The following is a 24,070-nucleotide window of genomic DNA, read 5'->3' as shown; positions in this document are numbered from 1 at the left end:
CTAACATTTCACGGCCGTCATGTCTGGGCCTATTCGATTTAGAAAAGGCTTTTGACTAATTTGGCATATTGCACTCATCTTCAAACTACACTCATTTTTCATTATCATATCTTGTATGCATTTTTATTTTCTCTGTTTAGTCTACATAACCAATAGTAATAGATCATGTCAGCAAAAAATTTGTCTTTTGAACAGATGTCATTTATATCCTTGCAAGCAAACAAGGTATCTAATCTTATAACTTTATTTACCAAACGCATCTCTAAGAATTCATTCGCAATCGGGTCAACATCCTTATACTGCAAGTTGGGACTGTCTTGGGCCGTCGCCCGGACACCGTTCTTAAAACATACAAAGTATCCAACCTGTTTTGCTGTCTATGGACAAGGTACATTATCAAAACGAACAACCAAAAATGGTGCAGTCATTTTCGTTCTGGAAATGTCGATGTCTAAGATGTCTTTGCAATGAGCGACTAATCACAGCAAAAGGGGATGAAATTCTGGCAAAAGTTGAGTAAGATTAGCATGTAAACAGACATTACGTCATCATTGACCTAAACATGTATCACCAAACACAGTTAAACCACTTGGGGAAAGGTGGCTACAAGAATGAAGTTCAACGACGTTTGGGTGTCACCTGAACTGACCTAAAAACTCTATCAAATTTCTATCTACGAATCTCTACTGATTCGTAACGAACGTAAGCCATTACAGAAGCGGTTACTCACGAGTGATGAAAAGTGGATAACCTACAACAACAATTTGCGAAAAGTAGTGTGGTGGAAGCAAGAAGTCCACGCTGATGCTCTAGAGGGTTCTGCTGTGCGTTTCGTGTGATTGTAAGTGGATAAAGCATCACGAGTTCCTGCTCCTGAGTCGAACCCAGACTGGAACCTGTATTATCGACAATTATCGCAAGTACACCTACGAAGTAAAAATAAATGCCCGGAACTGGATAATAGAAACCGTGTTGTATACCACGGTGACAACGTTAGACAGCATACATCATAATGACCCGTCAACAGTAACGACGCAAGCTTTAATTTCTTGTGATGGCAGAAATTTTGGAAGAGGGCAGCCTCTAGCGTTATTACTGCCAGTCAGAAAATCATAGAATTTGACAGGAATATTTCAATGAATGCAGCTTATACCCAGCACCAGGCACCGTCAGACTATCATTCGTTTCGTTTCTGCAAAATTCCCTGAATTGTGTTAAAGTAGTTCGAAAACAGATCTGTTAAGCCATGTGTCACTTTTTTAAAACAGAAACCACGTACGTTCTATATCGACAGGATTATGATGTTGCTGGAAAAATGGCAGAATCATCCAGCAAAATGGTGCATACTGGTTTCATAATGTAAATTTCAAATCATAAAAAATGCATTCTCAATTTGACCTCCAAAATTTCGATACATTTTAAACAACCTAAATATACTTGAGGAGACTCCACCCACAGTCTAGTGGTTAGAGCGTTGGATTCACGTCCACGTCTTCCCGAGCCGGTGCTTCCCAATTTTCGGCGTCCACCCAGGGTCGTGAGGCAAATTGGGGAGTCACGTGAATAAAAGACGTGATGGCCACTAGGTCAAGAAAGCTCCTGATGCTCCTGTTAGGGACAGAGCAACGCAGTGTGCTGACCACGTATTTGTCGGTAGGTTCGACGTAGTTCAGCCGTTCACTAAGAGATGGCGTTGGAGCCACCACAAGTAGTTTGGTTTGGATATTACTCTTGACTTGTACTCTTTATTTCCTTATAAAAATTATGTAGGATTTAAATTTCTGGGCTTTCGGCATCTATAGCCATGTTAATCCGTCACGTATGAGTGATGACGTCCCTCGGCGATCAAACTGCCTGGGGAATCGGGGAGGGGGAACGGAATGGGGAAGGAAGGAAGCAGCCTAGGACTTGTATGTTAGGTACCACCCCGGCATTTGCCTAGTGTTAATGAGGAAAACTTCATTCAGGATGGCTCTCCTGAAAAAGCTTTACTTTACACTTTTTCAACCGAGTGCCCCAAAGGGAATTGAACCCGGGACCGCTCGCATCGAAGGCTAGCACTTTAGCGACTACGCTACGCGGGGCTACCCTTATAGAAACGATTGAGTTCAATCATTTTTTCTGAGAATATAGGTGACAGTAGTTAAAAATTACTTACTGTTTTTATTTAAGATCTAGAATAACAACAGCTCAACACTACATACACATAGTGTCTTGTACTGGAAAACCAGAGAAATGAACCATAGTCAACAAAAATTTCTAGGTGCGCGTCTGAGCACACATATACATCTGTCACTATGTCTTATCGATTTTGCCCTTATACTGTACCTGTCGACAGATGAACAGAGTTATTCTATAAAATTTCCCATGCTCATGTATATAGACTACTATTTTAGGAAATCTACAAGAACTAGCTCTCCTCCTTGGTCTAGTATCTAGCGTGTGTGTATTTGGTGTTGGTGATAGAGCAGAAAAAGTTTCACATTCTCTTCCATTAATCATCTGCCTTCTGTAGCATAATGGGCATAATCATGGTACGGTAGACTAAGACAAAATCATTTCCTTTCTAAAAGAACTACACAAAATTTTGTACATATACATACAGTAATTCATTAGTTGTCTAACATGGCATTTGTTCATTAGCGACACACATATACAAAATATGTGCTGTAATGCTGTCAACAGGTATAACATACTACTGGTTTCACATAAAGGAAGTAACTAACTATGGCCTATGGAACCCGGAGGTTCAATGCCGCCTTCACAAAAGCTCTCCACTGACTTCTATCCTTAGCCAATTTGATCCAGTTTCTACTTTGTAGTCCTACTTCTGCGAGATCCATCTTAATATTGTCCTCCCATCTGCGCCTAGGTCTTCCTATTGGACATTTTCCGATTGGATTCCCAGTCAAAACTTTCAAACCCTTTCCTACTTTCTTACACCCTGGCTACATGACCTGCCCATCTGGGCCTCCTAGATTTGATGGCCCTTAAAATGTTTGGAAAACCGTATAAATTATGTACTTCCTCTTTATGAAGTTTTTGCCATTCCCCATTCCCGTTCCTCTTGGGTCCGAATAATCGTCTCAGGATCTTGTTTTCAAATACTTTCAGCCTACGTTCATAAATGAAAGCTATAGTCTTAACACACATGACTTCTGATGATCTTTTGATGAAACAGATGCGAGCGCTAAAGTGATTTATAGAAATGAAAATGAAATTCCACACCTCTTGTAATATTTGGCATCCTTATTTTATCCATAGGCAATATCCATACCAGCAGCTCTTCTTTAGCTTGTGGAAATTATTAAATATTATAATATTTTCATAAGATAAAATTGGTTGCAATGGGAAATTGGTTTTTAGAGAAACAAATTGAAACATGGTAGTTTTATGTTTAATATTAACATTTATTTACATATAAACTCTACATTATTATCTTGAAACATTTCCTGAAACACTCAGTTACGTCAACAGTAGTTTCTTGGAATGAAACTCTTTATATATTCTGTATTATTATCTAATAAACTTGTATAAAGGCCATAATAATGTTCTAATACATTTCAAAGTTATAGAAACAAATAACTTATTATGTTTAAAATTGTCAAATTGAACATAAAAGAAGTTTACAAGTAATTGAAATAACATGAACTTAAATCCAATTCGAAAATCTGTTTGAATTAAAGGTTTCTAAAATTCTGTTAATTTAATTTAACTGGTTATACATCATTTGTATTGTTAATATAATTATGAAATATAATATTGGTGTAAACAACCAAGTTTGATTTTAAAAATGTCTCTTGCACAGCACGTGAAAATAAAATTGCTACGACTACAATACCTGGGAGTTGAGCTGATGAGTTCACTGATATTGCCGGGAGATGTCACTACTTTGCAGAAGCGACGCATGTTAGTGACATCTTCCGCCAGGCAAACGAAACTTGAATACTCTTTTTTCTTTGGAAGCGTAGGGTTTTCATGCTAGTAATTATTATAAAGGCGTTTAGCCGTTCACAATACAAGCTATAACCGTACAAAATCCAATAAAGCCTTTAGAGACGTTCTTATAGGAGCAGTAGCGTACGCAGGATTTCGTCAAAGGGGCTTCAAGTACTCAAATTCATGTTGTTTTATGACAAGTGTGATTTTTGAATATAAATCTTAATGTGGCTTATACAGAGTCGTTTTGACGCGTGATTAGTGTCATACTTAAGTGTTCGACTATCATAAGATTCCTTCAGTAGTCAGCAAGGGCGCCCATGTGGTTTCCAAGCGGGGGCAAGTATAAGCGACGTTTCAAATATAGTTTCAAATTTTGCTGTAACTAATATAAAAATTCTATTGTTTTCTATATTCCCAAGTACAATTTCCTCTAGGGGGGCGAGCGTCCCACCTTGCCCCCTGATGGGCGGCCTTGGTAGGCAGGCGTTTAGTATGACTCTAATCATTAGTCAAAACGCCTCTGCATAAGGCGGAATATGTTTATTTTAACATAATGTCTTTTCAAGAAAGATTGAACCCTGACCCTCCACCTTACGTACACCACTGCCTAATAGTATAGTAATTTAATAGTGTTAAAATATGCTGCTGAATTAGCTAACCAAAGAAGTTGTACTTGTTGACACTTTTGATAAAAGACATAGTATTGCCAGTACTATGCAATGAAAGGACGGGAGAAGCAAGACAAGGCAAGATGTGCTAACAGCTTTGCGACTCTGAATTTAAGAAACTATAAGACGCTTAGCCGTGTTTCATTTATTTATTTATCTATTTAGAGATTATTGAACCAAATCTACCCTATCAGTTCGGGAATGACTTGGAACCAACCGTAGTCTGAGAGCGGTCACACTAAGTCACATCAACGAGAAATTACGATGAGAACTTTGAAGATTGAACAAGTGTGAGATACAATGTTTTGCAGACTTATGTGTTCACTAGTTCGTCATGTTCACACAATTGGGGGCCACGGTGAGTCAGCGGTAGAGCGCTTATCTCTGGTACATGGGTCCCTGGTTCGATCCCCGGCCAGGATAGACAACATCGTGTCCGTGGGTTTTCTCGGAATACTCCCACATTCTCATTCCACCAAATTTTTCATCCTCATGGACTTGTCTTAATCATCCGTCTACCTTAGGTTACAGAGCATAATCGTGAACCATTAAACGGAAAGATTTCATTTCATTTTTATGCTCACACTATCTTCTTCTTATAACGAAGCTTGCATAAAACTTTAAGTATAAATACTCTCTTTCATCCGTATATAATAAAACATAATCACATACACAAAGGAAAAGTGATAACGTTGTACAGGGTGAACTCATGAAATGAAATGAAATCTTTTAAGTGTTATGTCCCATGGCCGGTTAGGCTAAAGGAGACGGTGATGATGAGAAAGGAATGAAATGGTGAAATAAAGGAAGTAGGAGGAAACGAGAGAACCCCGAGAAAGCCCACGAACACGGTGTTTGTCCACCACAAAGTCCACACGGCGCAAGCTGGGATCGAAGCAGGGACCCCAAGCACCGGAGGTGAACGCTTTATCACTGAGCCATCGCGCCTCCTCAGCGGAAAATTTTCTTTTTCCACGACCTAGAAATAGATTACATTAATTCTCTCCCCTCCGTGGTCACTTTAGCATTCTTATTCTGCAGTCATGTGAAAGTCAAGAAAATGTCGAACCTGGTCTCTCCACGCTGTTCATGAGCTACCTAAGTCTGCTCGAATGAGAGACTCATTTATCTTTATCAAAATTTACTATTTCATTTCCTCACGGTCTATTATCTTAAATTGTATATTATTGAATTGAAATAAACTTCCTTTGTAATAGTTTAAGTTGTTTTACTCTGTGAGATATTAGTTGCTAAGTGGGTAGAATATAACTTAAATGCAATTCACATCTACAGTGAAATTCTTATGTTAAATCGTAAAGCTTTACGCTAGGTAAAAGGAGATGAATTATTAATATAAACGAACGATCATGGACGAATTATTCGAATGAAAGCATCATATGAAGTGAAGGAATTTTTCGGGGAACATCACAAGATAATCAATGTTGTTGTGAACATGGAACTTGTTCGGACTCAGAAATGCCATAAGTTTGCTTGATAAAATCAGCACCTCTTTCTGCAACCATAATAATAGCAGGAATAGGATTAGCTCTTGGAACATGCGGTACGACTGACATGTCAATGACTCTAATATTATTCACTCCTCGAACTCGTAACTGCAGATCAACTACTGCCCTTGGATCACCATCAACTCCCATACGAGCCGTGCCACACATGTGATTCTCCGGAACAGTCTCGGTTTGAATGACGCATTCCCAATAACCGTCTTCGTCCTCGATATCCAAACATTCTTCAATGTCTTTAACCACTTGTAAGTCCCATTCTCTGAGAGCTTCAGTTTGTGCTAACCTAAGAGTAAAATTAACGCCTTGTTTCAATATATCCAAATCTGTTTTGTTATGGAAATAGTTAGTGTAGATTGCTGGAATGTCTAAGGGGTCAGTAGATCGTAGAGTTAAATTGCCCTCGCTGCGTGGGGCAAGAAGAGTTGGTCTAATTGTTATCGGACGTCTATCACATCCTTCCTCATTACCAGTGACACATTGTGTTGGACAACCTGTATCATATCCGTCAAAAAACAATTGTAAATCTGCATGTCCCTCTTCAGCATAGTCGGAAGAAATAAATGCAGTTAGTTGAGTGATTCCGTTTGTTGCTAAAGGTCCGGTCCTTTTGTTGATATATTCACTAATCGAATTATCATCTAGTTCTGATTTGAAAGTGTCTTTCACGGTGAATTTCACAGTAGCACCTACGTGATTTACAAGATATCTTCCTACTGGGAGATCCTGAACCACATCTATACCAAAAGCTTCAAGATCGCTTTGTGGTCCAATTCCAGACAAGAGCAACAATTGTGGAGATTTGACTGTGCCTCCGGACACAATAATTTCCTTTGAAGCACTTACAGTTGTAGTACGTCTCGAACCATCACCATCAATAAAGGAAATTTCAACTCCAGTGGCTGTTTTGGTATCTTTATCTACATTTATTTTAGTAACTAATGCATTAACAAGAAGTCCGAAATTCTTATTGTTTCTGCATGGCCTAAGATAGCCTCTGGCAGTCGAATAACGACTACCATCTTTAGTGATAAATTGAGCTATTGTAAAACCAGTGACGTTATCACCGTGGTTAATATCAGGATTGTTGAAATAACCCATTTCGTATGAGGCATTGAGGAAAGAGTCTACAATTGGTGGATGTGATGAGAATCTCCCAAGAGGAAGAGGACCATCGAAACCATGGTATTCAGGATCCATGTCTGGGTCAGAATTATTTTCTAATTTTTTGAAGTACGGGAGATCGGCAGCATACTTCCAACTGATGTTCTCGTCTTCCGGCCACAGGTCATAATCTTCTGGATGTCCTCTTACATGCATTAATACATTATATATTGAGGTTCCGCCAACGACTTTCCCTCTGGGCCACCAACATCTTCCCTTGTCATGGCTATTTCTGCACGCAAACTCTTCAGGTTCTGTAGTAATACCCCAGTCGAGAGAAGAGCCTATTATAGGAGCCACAAAATACGGAATTTGTGTTATCGTAGGTTCCAGAGGCCCTGCTTCTATTAACAACACTTTCCAGTCTGGAACCTCTAATAGTCTTCCTGCCACTACGGAACCAGCCACTCCTGCACCAACGACGATGAAGTCGTAGTCGTCTTGTATAACTGCGTTCACCCCAGGGGAATTTAGAGGAACAAGTCTGTTACATGAGTCTGAAACACCATTTGTTATTTGGAATAGTGTTTCCAAAGTCAACATAAAAGGTATACTACACACTTCGCTCCATATATTGGTATCCTGGAAGCTACAATAACAACCATCCATTGTGAATGACTGTTAGTTATCCTCTTCTTACGTGTGAATCTGAAATAACAGAGAATAGAAATTACATTTCTAGTATAATCTAGGACAAATTTTAAGTTTTTTGAACATCATACACTATATAAAAGAACATCAAAATTGTATATTAATATCTAAAATAATAGCTGTAATGTAACTGTATATTAACATACTTTTAGTGATCATATACGTTAAGTCAAAATTAACATTCGGTTCCTCTTTGGCATCCTTGCATCATCATCAATGTATTTTAGATATGTTGCCAAACGTAGATATAGACTTATATACTAATATATCTTGTGTTCTGAATTCTACATTTCATAATACAGTGGAGTCCCGATTATCCCAGTTTCGATTAACAAAGGTTATGTGATATCCGAGCTTAATCCAAACAAACAACAAAAACTTCTTTTAAAAAACTAGTCTGATTACAATGATAGGCAATCTGCAGGCTTGGTTTGGTTTCAGCAATAAAGGAAAAATGAAGCTGGCGTAAATATAACGACCCCACCCAGTGTTACCACTTTTAAGATAGCTAGCTTTAATTGTTACATGTCTTGAGTTTCAGTTTTCGCGCCGAAGTCACAATAGGCGTATTTTATCTAACAACTGAGAGGTATGAGTGGTGGTGGGAGTTTTTTCGAGTTCTAATTAATTGTAGGAATGGCTGGAAAAAGAAAACGTGTTGTTTTATCACTAGAAGATAAGCCAACTGCTTTTAAACATTAGATGGTTGTGAAACTATATATATATATACATATATATATATATATATATATATATATATATATATATATATATATATATATATATATATATATATATATATATATATATATAAAGTAGCAAGTAATTTAGGCGTTGCTGACTGGAGAAGGAAAAGGGCTGAAATTGAAAAATGGGTGACTCAAATGGGCACACGTAGCTGGAGATGAAAAACTAGCAAAGAAAAGAAAGACAATGAAAGACAGAGATTACGGATAAATATCAGAAGTATTGTTTTTATGGTTTCAGAAGATGAGAGAGAAGGGTAGTCCACTTTTAGAAAAATGAAATGAAACCTTTAAGTGTTACGTCCCGCGGTTATGCCGGTTAGGATAAAGGAGACAGTGATGATGAGAGATAAATGAAATGGGGGAAACGGGAGAACCCCGAGAAAACCCACGAGCACAGTGTTTGTCCACCACAAAGCCCACACGGCGCGAGTTGGGATTGAACTAGGGACCCCAAGCACCAGAGGTGAACGCTCTACCACTGAGCCACCGCGCCCCCAGTCCACTTTCAGGTCCGATGTTGTAAACTAAAGGTTTGGACTTTTCACCTTTAGTCGGAGAAAAGGAAAACATAAACGGAGAAAAAGAATTCACTCCAAGGACAGATTGGCTCGATTCTTGGATAACTCGGTATGGCGTGTGACAACTGAACATTGCAGGAGACATTTTGTCAGCTGACGCAGGTGGAGTGAGTTCTTTTATTAACAAGTTGGATAATCATTCAGAGAACGACCTGTGCCCTCAGCAAATTTATAATTCTGACGAAACAGGGTTGAATTATTTAAATGTTGCCCAGGAAGACACTAACATCAAAGGAAGAACAGTCGGCTCCTGGCTCAAAACACAGTAAAGAAAATGTGACAGTTTTAGCATGTACAAACAAATCTGGTGATAATAAACTTTTACTGACAGGGAAAGCAAGAAAATCAAGATCTTTTAAAAACTTGAATGTGGAACATATTCGTGTCAAGTACAGACATGGAAAAAATGCGTGAATGGATTAAACAATTTGGCATATTGTTACTGGACTTTTCTGTCTGTCCACCTACCAGGCGTTGAAAACGAACCTAACTTATGTGTGTACTGTATATGAGTATGTGTGTGCATAACACTTTAGTATGTTCGAGATGACGTTGTTGGAAGCTGTGAACTACAGAAGTAGATATATATAAAGCAATTATGTTTAGTTGAAGGAAATGTATTTGCATTTATTGCTCTTAGTAGTCGGTATTTAAAACATTCCTAATTCTTTGCTTTACACTCATTTCAGAAAGTCCATAATAAGTACAAATTTAAAATGTATATAGTATATGAACAAAAGCTAAACGTAAAATATACAGATGGTATACAAGACTTCTTTTCCTTTTATACAATATAGCTACATAATTGAGGGATCTAGTGAAAGAGAGAGCTATGCCATAAATCTTGAAAATTTTACTTTTTTGCCATTCCTGGTCTTCCACTGCCATATGTCATCTATCACGTGAACTACAATCATGTGGCATAGCTCCCGCGTTTTCTGCAGCAGATATTCTGAGTTCATGAATACGTCTTGAGCAGCATTTTGAGTGACGGAAGGAGCTATGTTGCTTACCAATTATGTCTGGTATAGCAGTAGAGGAGATACCAACTACTACCTTCAGCCTGCCAGAACTCTCTTCAGCCTTGACTAATTTAATGATTGTTAGTTGTCTGGGGTTGTAGACATGAGTTCTCATCAGTAAAATCAAGCAACTAGAGTAAGTGTTAGTCAAGTACTATCTACGTGTATCTTTGTTCATCCTTTCGAACATAACTGATCGGTATTTTCTGACAGATACGGGTGTATCCTCATCATCAAAGACCCAAACTTCATTCTGAGTCTTGGTCGGCACATCATAATAGTACAACCAAGTTAGTCGGCTGTCACGATGTTGTTCACATATTGAGATTGACCATTATCAAACATTTGCAGCATCTCCCGGCACCCTATCATCTGCTTTTCAGTCAAAGTATGTGGCACCCAGAGACAACAAAATTTCTTCACGTGTAAATGATCTTGCAGAATCGAAAGAATTGCTGGTGCATTTAGGCCTAAGGTATCCTCAATCTACTGGTATGTCTTTCATTTGTCTTCGTCAAGCATTTTCGTAACAGTATTCTTCCGTAACCAACATTCGTGGCCTTCTTGCCCTGTCAGCGTCCTCCAAAGTGAAATTTCCTCTTTCAAATTCTCTGTACCACCTTAATATAGCCGTGCGATGTGGACAGACATCACCCAGTGCAAGAGTCATTTCTTCTAAGCACTGGTCTACATTTAAACCACACGCGAAGTTATACCGCAAAACTGCTTGTATCTCAGTTCGTGACCAAGATGCCATAGCAAGAACTTTACACTATCGCTGCTGATGAATAAGAATAACTCAGCCAATCGACTTGGCGCAGCGATTACTGTAAAAGTATAAACATGTCTCAGCATGCACCAAGAAGTCGACTCCTGTGACACATGGTTGAGTCGTATTGCAAAACTTTCCTAGTACCCTTTAAGTGTCTGATTTACTTTGGCCATCATTTGATTCATTTACAATAGCTCAGGATTGAATTCTGTGAAATTTTACAAAAAATAATTTTGTGTCTAAGACAGCACGTAAAGTAAAAGTAAACTAACCAAACAGGTTAGCGAAACTTTTCTGAAACTAAAGCGAAATGTAGTATTGAGCTATGGTAATTCTGTACATCATCATATCATACTCACATGAAAGTCAACAATATTACGTTTAGAAAATGTATTTTCGTTACTATTGACGAATTAAAACAGGCAATGATATGTGTACATTTTATTATCTCTTATATCCAGTGTAAAATTTTACCTATAAAAAGAACAAGATTTCCTTTGCAAGCATCATCATCATAGGTATTCTGCCTTTATTGACAGGTCACTTGCCGCAGCTGAGAAGTTTCCATGCTCCACGGTCCTCCGCTAACTTCTTCGTCTTCGCGTATGATCTTTCTGTTTTTATATCATCCATTAATTGTAGTCTCCTTTGTCCCCTCCCTCTCTTTCCCGCCACCATACCTTCTAGGACGTCCCTCATGATACAATCTCTTCTTAGGCAATGTCCCAACCAGTTTTTCCTCCTCTTCCTAATATCTAAAAGTGTTCTTTTCTCACCCACCATTTCTAACACTCTCTCATTCGTTTTGCAAGCAAGACCAACACTATGACAAGAACTAGATGCACAAGACCAAGACCAAAGGCTCCAGTGCAAGATCAAGACAAGACTAGACTTGCATTTGCACATGACTATTGCTGATAAAACTCGTATACTAATTAACTATATAGCACTCGCTACTGAAACTGAATAATGACTTTACGTTATCAATGAAAGTATGTTAGCATACAATTACGTTACAATTATAATTACTGAATAGTATTGATAATAATAATAATAATACTATGGTGAATTTACAGTTCATATATGAATAATTCATAAGAAATACACACTTGTATTGCTCAAATCTGATTTAAACTACTCGCTGGGCAATACAATACATTTATTGTAAAAGATTATTAATGTGTAACAGTTTCGTCAATTATGCACATGGCTTCATCAGATAGTATGGAGCCCTCATGGCTACGGCGATTGGAAAAATTCGACCATTTTAGATTGAAAAGCAGATCACCTATTTCCAATAACTCCCACTCTTTCCGTTTTCTCGTATGTATATTGCAATATTTTGTAGGTATAGTCTAAAATAACATACACAGGAATTTTAACCCTTTTTCAAAGAAAAAAAGTCTTATAAAACTTTTACAAAGTTCTTGTAAATTTTTATGTAAGTATTTTTACTTGTTTCCTGTGTAGAATAAAAGCGAAGGCCCTCGGCACAAGATCCCATCTGAGGCTCCTGGTCGTATAGTGTGTCTTCGGGAATAAAGTATATTTGTCTTAGCCCACAGCAGTCTCAAACGGGATCGATTATACTCCGTAGCTCATAGCAGCCCCGGGTGTAAGTATTAAGAGGTCTCATCCCGGCGAAATTAAAATACCGCTAATTTTACAGTAATTATGTGATATCTTCAAACAGATAAAAGATAATCGAAATGTGGAACAAGAGCGCCCTAGACAATATCATTTTACATGAGAAACCGTTATCACGACTCACTTATCTGCTTTCGATTTCGAGCCATTTTGAAAATCGGCATTTATTTTCGCGTTTCCGTATGGCTGAACACGGGAAGCCACTAGGAGACTTGTGATAACGGTACCTCACGCAAAATAATATTGTCTAGGGTGCTCTTGTTCCACATTTCAATTACCTTTTATTTATTTGAAGATATCACACAATTACTGTAAAATTAGCGGTATTTTAATTTCGCCGGGACGAGGCCTCTTAAAGGAAGTCTCCATAGCCCATGGCGGCCTCGGGAAAAGATTTGGTAGGAGAACGATCAGCACTGGCACTGAGAATTTCCTAGCCCCGTCGTCTTCTTTTATAGGCATCCTGTTGAAAGGAGGAGCTGTGGAGGGGTTGTCGGCAATGTTCATGCTTCTTCGAATCCTCTTCGTTTCTTCCTTGAGGTGTAGTTCCCTTTTGTTGTCTTGCCACTTGTTTTGTTTATAATTGTAAAAACACGTGTTTGTAGTAGAAACATGTAGCTTGCAGTACGTATGGGTATATGGATTACAATATTCATAACGGGGTTAGTCTTTAATCTTTTGATGACTCAACTACAAGTCTGTGCCGTGCTAAAAAAAAAAAAAAAAAAAAAATCTTCTGAATGAGAAGAAAAATAAGTAAAATGGAAGGTAGAAGTATAGAAGTCGTACAATATTGACAAATGAATTCTTTCTCTCTCTCTCTCTCTCTCTCTCTCTCTCTCTCTCTCTCTCTCTCTCTCTCTCTCACACACACACACACACACACACACTTTCTTTCTTTCTTTCTATTTTTCTATTTTTCCCTCTCTCCTTTTCTATTTCTTTCTCTCTTTTTTTTAAATAAAAGTTTCGATACTCATAGCATTACTATTCGAGTTATAACACTCGTTTATCTTGGTATACTTTAATTAGACTGAAGGACAGAATCATGGTGCCTTAATTCAAGAACAAATCAAAACTGATAAAGGCTGTGAAAATAATCACACAATTCTTACATTTATGAATAAATCTATGCTGATAGTTAAAGCAGTCAGTGTTTTACATCTCAATCCCCAAGAATGTGAGGTGTTAACCTCGTCAATGTTTTCTTAGGTTTGACTAACAAAAAAAAAAAAAAATCGGAGGTTAAACTGATGCCAAACAATAACAGTACTAGAGATGCAAGGGCTCGGAAAAAACCGGCTTTTTGGGGAAAAAAACTCGGTTTTTTCTGCTTTGCTTTTTTGCTTGGGAAATTTTGGGCTTTTTTCAAAATTCTGCTTTAAATTGATAAAGCAGACTTTGTTTCGCTTCTCTATAACACAAAAAGTAATTTAATTAGTGGTTGATGCCGATAATAATATAAAACCTCGAAAATAAACCATGAATTTCGAAAAGATATTTCAAACAGTTTTTCTTCAACATATTTACGTTATGAATTCCAAAGGATTAACCAATGTATTTAATAAGAATTTTTTAACCTTCTTTAAACAAAAGTAAGCAGGGTTGGCAAGAACCATAGTTGTTTTTGAAAATGTCAAAAACCCGTTTTTGGAAGGAAGTTAAAACCAGGTTTTTTTTTGTTTAAACCAGTTTTTTTTTATTTAGATATTTTGCGTTATATATTTATAACATATTCACAGAAATAAGATTGTTTCGCCTTGGTGTTATTATGCAACAACGGAGTTATGCTGGAAGAGGTCCCATAAGCTTAAAAAAAAGTCCGGTCAGTAAACTCCTTAAATTGAGAAACTCCCGCCCTAGCCATCGGGAAAATCCCGTCATTACTTTAAATGTAAAACAATAACGGGAAAATCCTGTTATTGCTTTGCATGTAAAATTTAAAGGTCAACGTATCATAATCAGTACGCTAAAACTGAGGTATTAAATTACAAATTTAGTACCGGTACGTAGATATCATTGAAAGTCCAATCCAAGCTAATGTTGGAAGCTACATAGGCAGTCGATAAATTTTGCCAATTTCTATCAATATATTTAAGCAACCCTAGCTTCTCTATTAAACAACAGGCATTCGGGTAAGCAGAAATATACACTTTGGTTTCGTTTCGCATATTTAGGCTTAACATCCTTACGTAATACCGAGTTATCAAGAAGACTTTCGCTTAAAGTGACATCCGAACCGCTACTTAGTTTGTTGACCGAGAACTGAACATGAGACACCTTGATTAAAAGGTGAAAAGGAGATAAAACTAATGCAGATGGTTTGATATTTGGAAACGTCACCATGAAGTTCACACGATTCACATTTTTCGTTCTTTTTATTTTTTTGGTTTGAACCGTTTTTTAAACCAGCTGGTGTAAACCAGGTAATCCTAAAAGTAAATGCTTCTATTAAAAAAAAAAAAAAAAAAAAAGAACTAGCAAAATTGTATGTACTATTTTTACTTCAAAATATTCCATATCCTCTTTTTGAAACAAAATAAAATTAAAACATAAGAGAAATACTTAGATTTATATGATACACTTAAAGGCTGCACATCTAGAGCTTTTGGTTTTGTATATTCTTGAAATTCTACAGTTAAGTTTTATACAACCACCATCAGGGTTTACCCAATCCTCAAGTTTTCTGAATTTTTAACAAGAAGGATTCAACATGTCATTACGGAACTTCCCCCCCTTCCAAAAAAAAAAAAAAAAAAGGACTACGAAATATATTTAAGCTAAGTACTACTGCACAACAAACATGACTGAGTGGTTAGCTTTTGCGCTTCTATCGGGAAGTCCGGAATTCAACCCAGCATTCGACCATTCTGACAAAGCTTTTCTTCATTCCATCTGTGAGTTGGCCGATTTCCTTTCTTATTGTTTTTAAATCGTTATTATTACTAATTACCAGCACTGACGGTTTTACAAAGGTTAGTGGGGTGGTCTTTCGAACTGAAGCCTGTTCCCCAAAGTTACGGAATGTTTAAAACAAACGACATATCTATTAGTTATGTCTTTACTCATAAACTTTAAGCTCCCGTCAAATAAAAATTACGGATGTTTACAAAAACTAAACATTAATACGAAAAACCCCTCCCAAAATACTTTTCTAAATCCGCCCCTGATTCTGAGTATAAAACTATCTTCAAGATTGTATCCGGAAGATTATTGCTAAATATATAAACGAAACGAAATATTAGTTATGCCTGTACTCATAAACTTCAAACACCTCCCAAATAAAATTAGGACTTTTTAGAAAACGAAACAGTCAAAGAAACCCCTCCCAAAGTACTTTTCTAAATCCGCTATTGGTATTCAAGGTTGTACCCGGAAAATTATTGCTAAATCATTGCACAGCTGTAGTATAACAGAAATGTGAAGTACGGTTTGACGGATATATATTAAAAAACGTAAGTTTAACTTTTGCGCTAGAAGCTAGAGTATTAAGCTCTTAGAAATGAAACATGGATGACAAACTAAAATGATCTAGAGAAGAAGAAATGTGGATAACTCAAAAGTTAAAATAAAGTTAAATAGCCTCTAAAATTGCTCTCAAATACTACATTCTTCATGATAGCTTTAATTCGTAAAACATGTGCTCCATCCATCTTGATAGTGAATTTCAGAGCGAAATATGGCATTTAGGTCATGGAATTCGTATCTAACTATAGAATATACTATAAGAAAGCTATTTAGATAGAAAAATCATGAAAATGAAAAAAGCCAAAATTTCCAAAATTCTCGTTTTTTTTTCAAAAAAAAGCCGGCTTTTTATGTGAAAAAAACCATCGATTCAAAAAAGCCGGCTTTTTTTGCATCTCTAAACAGTACACTAGGCATTATATAGGTAAATCCTCTAATACCTCAAGTGTGTGAGGTTCTAATAGGGGGTCTATTAATTGTTATAAAGCTCACTAGGAGAGGTAATTTTGAGTTTAACGTCCCGTTCAGCTGCGAGGCTATATGAGACATGGACTCACTGATTAACTTTTAATCCGAACCACATGAGCTCCCGCCGGAAATTGAAGGTCTCCCACGCAAAGGGGCGTACGCTAGTCGCTTATCCACGAAGAAGCTCAATGCTCACTAGAATGATTCTAATAAATTGTTATTTCAAACCTTATGCTGTGTTAAAATCATTGTTTGTTCCTCTCACTGCCAGTAAACCAGGAAAGTAGATGTCTGACGTTGTCAGGGAAATATGAATATCGATGATGAAATCAGTAACTTTTGCAAATACACCACTCATAAATGCCTCACTATAGTCCGCGTCACACGAATTGGCGCATGGCATCAGCCAATAAGCTCGCAGTGCGCTGTTACTAAACCTTCAGGGAGGAATCTAATCATTCATAATTGATTTTGTTCATACGTATTTGTGGACAACTATGAATGACTTCTGTAGATTCCTTCCTGAAGGTTTAGTAACAGAGCGCTGCGAGCTTATTGACTGATGCCACACGCCAATTCGGGTGACGTGGATTATAATTGTGCATATTTTGATGCATCGATCTACCAATCGATATTTTCAAATATCGAAACATGAATACCAAAAATATTACTTATGAGTAATATGTTTTTGATATATCGATCAAATTTTGATATATTTTATCGAAATTGATTTTTAACTACCATTTAAATCCGTTATCATTGAATCCATTTCTATATATATTCTTTGAGCATGTTCACGCATAACTTCGATAATCGGTGCATCGAATTTGATTTTCCTTTTCTTTTTCTTATTTGAAAGAATATGTCCTAGCAGAGGTCCAATATACATATTTTTTTAGAATCTGATAGTAATCTTTGTAGTTAGACTCAAGGCCGTCTCTATCACATGTGCATTTGCCAGGGAGTTGGAAGTTTCGAGAGTGGCAAAATGTGTCATAACTCTATTATATTAAATTAAATATTTCTTGTTGGAAATAAATTTCATGATGATGTTAATTAAATTTACTAAACTGACCTTCTATTTGAATACTACATTCATGAATCATGTTTAGGTCCCATTAATTTAAGGTCACATGGACAGTGCTAAAGCAAATGGTCAAATAAATCCCAGCATGAAGTGCTTGATTCTCGTCAAATACAAGAACTCAGTACTCGAACAGTAGCAAACACTTGTTCCATTTAGTTAGTTATCAAAGTTTTGATATGAAAACTAGTCTTGTCTATGTCACAAACAAGTTCCTTATCATTGAAGGCGGAAACAAGGTTTTTTTTAAAAAAAAAAAGTAACAGATGTAAGAGGAAAATCAACAAATAAAGATAAAAGAGCTAGTTGTACTGGAATTGCAAACTGATATACATTGCACGGGGTGGTAAATTGCCTGGGGCGCCCCGGCTAGACTATGAAATAATTGAACGATTGTTGTTTAATTAAAAGAAACTAATATGCAAAAATCAACCATACATTCGTTAGCGTAATTATGGTAGCATAACAACACAGAAGTTGTAATCCAAAGTTATGGAACACTGTAATATTTTGAACAAGAAGGTTACATGTGGAACTCGTTAACATTTAAAAAAAAAAAGTTTTGTAATGATTGATATTCCGATCCGGATATCACATGCTGTTCCGATTAGTGAGCCTTTGGTCCACACGATACCCGTTTTCATTCCCGGTGCGAAAGTATTCGGCAAATTACAGTAGTTCAAAAAATTCCACTTTTAACTATAGGGCAACGTCTGAAATAGCCTAGATTGAGAATGATCGCTAAATGAAGATGTGAACATCGCACAGCCGTACTGTAAATACTTGTCTTCATCCTTCCCCACCTCATCCAGTGCTGTGCTATGGAAAATGAGCTCCCAGGGCGAGAGTATACGACGGCGGCCCCGTACATACGAGTGAGGTCGACACATCTGCCGCGAACTGCCACCATGGTTGACGCGATGCGTAAGAAAAATTTCAAAAATAAACCCTGCTTTTCCTTGATTTTGAGCACTTTTTACTATTTTTTCCCTCCATTTTGTATATATATATATATATATATATATATATATATATATATATATATATATATATATATATATATATATATATATATATATATATATATATATATTCTTATTTTCCTCTTGAATTTATTCTTATTTTGGCGGCCGTGGCCATCGCCCCGCTCGGCCTCTTCCACGGCGCAGCACTGATCTTCCCCTCTTTCTTTCCTGGCTGTTCCTATTGTTGTCTGCCATTCCTCCGAGCGTAAAGTCATACTTCTTGAACCTCACATATTGGCCATTTCAAAATAGCTGTCATATATCTTTCGAGCATGGTAAAACAATATTACGCGAAAGATTATTTTTTTTTTAATCAGTCACTATACAAGGATATAGTGCTTCAAAAACTTAATAAATAGGTTCATCGAGTACTTTGTTTATCAACTTGAAGTATTAATAAGTGGTTTGTATCAAATAATCTAATAATTACTTCTGGTAAATATGACTGCTAAAGTAATGTTCACATTGACTAAGTATTCTACATATCATCGTAGATCAGATACTTATGATATTGTTTAATCAAAGTAAAATCAAATATGTTTCAAAAGTTGATTATCGTTTTAAATTCTTATTAGTCAATTTAAAAGTAAAACTTCGGATGAGTTTTCCTGGACAAATGTTAGTGGCAGATTTGGTATTCAATGATGATGTACAACCTTTAAAATGACTGCAATCGGTTTTACGTATACTCCAAAGGAAAACAACTTAAGATGAGTTGTGATAACGCTATCACATGCAAAATCGTATTGTCTAGTCCACTACGTTTCTGCTTTTCGAATATATTTATTTGTTTTGGAGATATAACAGAAAAACTCTAAAATTAGCGGTAATTTAATTTCGCTGTAGCGAAGACCCTTATATGTGACTAAGTTGTTTATTATTGTAGCAGAGAAAACATTAGAGATGTGAAATAGCGAAACTATCTCTAGAGAAGACAGAAAATTTCAAATACATGCTAGGACAAGCTTCAACCGTTCTGCTCTACTAGATCCTCTAACTCAGGATGATTCCAAAGTTGAACCTTGAATTTGGGGACAAACTATATATTTCCTGAAAAGGTTTGTCGAGGATGTACTAAAACAGGTGTCAATTCCTTGTCCAGTCAACTATTTTGTATCACAACTAATGTGACCCATTGTTATGGCTAGATGTGACGTGATTGTATTTCCATTTCTATATTTTCCTCGATGTCACCTATACACGTTGTCAGATTCGTACGTTCATTATACATTCGTCAACTGCTCATCTAGACAAGTTGTTTGATAGATCACACAGTACAGAAACGTTCAATAGATTTTGAGTTACTAATTAGGTGAAAACTGTTCGTTCTCGATTAGAAAAGCTCTTTCTTTGTATGGTACTTTCTCACTATATATACCTGATTGGATACCATTCACGGTTTAAGCTCTCTCGCCACAACAAAGCTCGGAAAATGAGAGAGAAGAAGGTTCCGGCTTGATGTTTTTGGCCATGTGTGAGAGCCATGTAACTCACACACCACAGTAATCACGTGGTCCTCACAGCTTAAAAATAATGGCGAAGTCCTGGTAGCACCATCTTGTCGGGACCGTGACGTGTAAGTTTATCGAGATTGTAATTTTTAAACATTTGACCTATAGAGGTTATTTTAACATTGAATGACATAGGGAGTTCAAAGAAAAGTGAAAAAAAATCGAATTATCAAGGAATTTGAGTTATCGAGTTTCGAATTATCGAAGTGCAACAGTATTTTTAAAACAGATTCATTAGATTCAGCATTCTCAAATTAGTATTAAAAAAGTAATTAGGAAGAGTTTCCAAGCGTATAGGTACTCTTTATAAGTGGCATGATCGTTGGATGTTTTAAATTCTATCTTTACAGGCAAAGGGAAAGAAGTTTTACTTAAAGTAGTATTTCTTGTATACAGCTATCTTCACTTAGTTTGCAGCAAAAAAATTTAAATATTTACTAAAGTGACTTCCCTCAGGAGCCGCTACTGCTAGACTCTCGTCTTAACGTAATTTCCCATGTAATTTTGGATCTCAACTCGTTTCTCATTTTTCTACGTGTTCAACAAAATGTGTTATTTCTGTTCAGAGCCTATCAATTATGCTCAACATTCATATCCTGACTTAAGAGGACTCCTCCCGGCAAAATTAAAATACCGCTAATTTTACAGTAATTATGCGATATCTTCAAATAGATAAAAAATAATCGAAATGTGGAACAAGAGCGCCCTAGACAATATCATTTTACATGAGATACTGTTATCATGACTCACTCATCTGCTTTCGATTTCGAGCCAGTTTGAAAATCGGCATTTATTTTCGCGTTTCTATACGGCTGAAAACAAAAAGCCACTAGGTGACTTATAATAACGGTACCTCATGCAAAATAATATTGTCTAGGGTGCTCTTGTTCCACATTTCAATTATCTTTTATCTATTTGAAAATATCACGTAATTACTGTAAAATTAACGGTATTTTAATTTCTCCGGGATGAGCCTCTTAAAGGAGATTTTGTCAGAATGATTTGAGGGTTCTGAGCAAAATTTTTTGAGGATGGCTTCCGGAAAACAGGAAAAAGTTGCAGTAATATGGCATCCGCTTCCATCATGTTGTAATAATTTATTTAAAAAAATGTAGCTATTGTTTATATCTTAATTGACAGATAGGATTATGGTTCAACATTCCCTTCGAGCACCGAAGCTATGTAATAAGTGTATAGTCGGCCTTACAAGGTGCTGAGCCCAATTCGGAACAATTATGGGAACTACATATTTGCACATCATCTCTGAAATGTACACTCATGTCTAAAATTATTGTCGCATGTCTATAAATATGTTATTGTAGGAATATAATTTGATAACGAATTCTCCCGGTATTTCTTATAACGTTAGTATGTGTATAATCGGCATGTCTCAAATTTCATGTCAAAAGAGCAGTAAATAAGAACAATAAAACGAAAATAAAGCTTTCTTGTCCATTTAGCAACATTTTGTTTTACTCACTCTAATTTTCGTATTTGTAATTTGTTTCTTATAAAATTTACCACAAATATACATTTCCCGATTATACACATGGTATCAGTATTAAAAGTACCCTGCAAAATCATTATCAAATTATATTCTTACAAGAAGGCAGTTATAGATATGCGACAATCATTTTGGACATGAGTGTGCATACCCACAATACCACCTTTTTTTAGTGACTGAAAAGGCTTAATGTATTTTTTTTCTAAAGAAACAGGAATTTTAGAAATTATCAAAAAAAAATGGAACAAAAGATTACGATCTTGTCCAATAAGTAGTTTTTGAATCAGGGGCCACAAAATTTTTGAACAACCCCTAAATCGAGTTTTCGCATTTTCTACGGAATAAGCACATCATATTGAGTTAAGTGATAGTTTGTGTTTGGCTACACTATATTTAGTCCTCCAAATATAAGGCGTACAACAAAATTTTTGCTTCAAGTATAATGGATCTTTTGATCCAAAATTAAAAAAAAAATAATAATAAGTGCACTGTTGAAGACAATTTACATTTTTCAAATTTCTAAAAATTATTTAACGTTCATAAACAATAAATTAGTCATTATTCCTTTTTTATTAAGGTTATTTATCTTGCTTTCCCTCCGCCCTCTCTCTCTCTCTCTCTGAAGTATTTTAAAATTTTATCCAAGTTCAAATTCGTGCTAATTTCAAATTGAACGGACGTAATTGTCAAACTGTTCAAATTTTCTTGCTGAATTGATAATCACAACTAAGTTTTGATCAGTTTCAACTTGGAAAAACTCCTTTCTCCAGAGGGAGACACGGTGGTTCACTGGTAGAAAGTTTACCTCTGGTGCATTGGGCTCCCGGTTCGAACCCCAGCCAAGTAATTTTGTGGTGAACGATATCGTGTCCATGGATTTTCTCGAGGTTCTCCCGTTTTTCCCACTTTCTCATTCCACCAATTCTTCCATCATCATTCACTTGACTTAATCATCGTATTCCTTAGCCTAAAGGATATATTCGTTTCACGTTAAGCTAAAATATTTATTTTTTTCTTTCTCCATCTACAATCACTGGGATTTTCAAAAAAAAACTTATATTGCAATGTATTCTTGTGTGTAGTTGATTTGACAATCAAGAGTTAATTGCATTCTATCGCGTCGCCCGATTCGAACCAATGGTCTTAAGTTCGGCCCTGAATACGTGAACCTAACAGCTTAACGTGGTATCTAAACCAATACCACTGGGATTTGAACCCGAGTCCTTCGCGTCAAAGTCGCGTACGCTCACCATATCGCCGCGAAAGAGCTTGTATTTATATGCTGAGGAAAGGTGAATGGGTACGCAGCAATCTACTCTGGTCTGTGTTATTTTTCTAAAAAAGAATGATGAAAGAAAATCTTATCAAAGTTCTATTATAACAATCTTTTTTATAGTAGTTACTTACATGGTACAGAAGGCTGTACTTCTTGTGGTATTGTCTTCTAATGCGAAATGCTGTGCAGACACTATGTGGAATATCTTATATATAGAAAATCACACACGAACAGATAAATGTACACTGACGTAAGAGAACAGAATAATCTGATAACAATACATAAACTCTGTTCCACTTAATTAATCTTGAATCGCTCCATCATATCATATAAGGATCTGCCGTACTTGAGCTTATTGTACTAAAAAAAAATATACGAGTAAATAATAAAACTAAAACAAACCACAAAAACAATACAGTTAGTTAATTCATGTTTGTCCTTTTGTAATCTTTTAATAATCTTAGCCGGAGATTAACATGTTTTCGACATAATAATGACACTTCATTGATGTTCAGAAATACCTTCTGGGAACTGAAAGTAGTATCGTCACAGTGTGTCCCACGTGAGTGTTCTCCAATCATTACTTTCCTTTCTTTCTCAGTAACTACATGCAAATGTTCATACAGTTTTTGAGTACTTTTGCAGACCCGTAGCCAGCCCCAAAATTTAGGGGGGGGACGACCCAATCATATTATACTTCATCACCATATTATAGTTCATTTGCAAGCCTACCGTGAAACTTTTAGGGGGGCGCCCCCTAGCCCCCCCCCCCCCCCGTGGATACGGGCCTGTACTTTTGATGTACGTTATGTCTATTTTGACTATTTTGTATGTCTGTTCTCAACGAACTTTAAAAAGCTGCTTACTAAATTCTCTGTCTTTGTGTGTGTCTGTCTGTTTGTTATTTGCGATTGTTTTTTTTTTTTTTTTTTTCAATTTTGAGCCCCTCATTCGATGGAGCATCAAAAATTATCTGAAATAAGTGATGGAATTTTTCGCGTCACTCTTACCGTTCCCGAAA

At 36.5% G+C, this 24,070-nt stretch overlaps 1 pseudogene across 1 annotated transcript; it reads right to left on the bottom strand.

The window, feature by feature from the left end:
• Positions 1-3,395: 3,395 nt before the first annotated feature.
• Positions 3,396-23,242, bottom strand: LOC145689940 (glucose dehydrogenase [FAD, quinone] pseudogene; annotated as a pseudogene). The gene is made up of 2 exons (XR_014132126.1): positions 23,181-23,242; positions 3,396-7,942 (listed from the first exon to the last, which is right to left on the bottom strand). The product of XR_014132126.1 is annotated as a glucose dehydrogenase [FAD, quinone] pseudogene (transcript).
• Positions 23,243-24,070: the final 828 nt, after the last annotated feature.

This window comes from Thermobia domestica, chromosome 7 (genome assembly GCF_964235325.1).
Source record: "Thermobia domestica chromosome 7, izTheDome1.hap1.1, whole genome shotgun sequence".
Lineage (NCBI taxonomy): Eukaryota > Metazoa > Arthropoda > Insecta > Zygentoma > Lepismatidae > Thermobia > Thermobia domestica.
The sequence above is the reverse complement of the archived record's forward strand: the minus strand, read 5'-3'. Positions and strand labels throughout refer to the sequence as shown.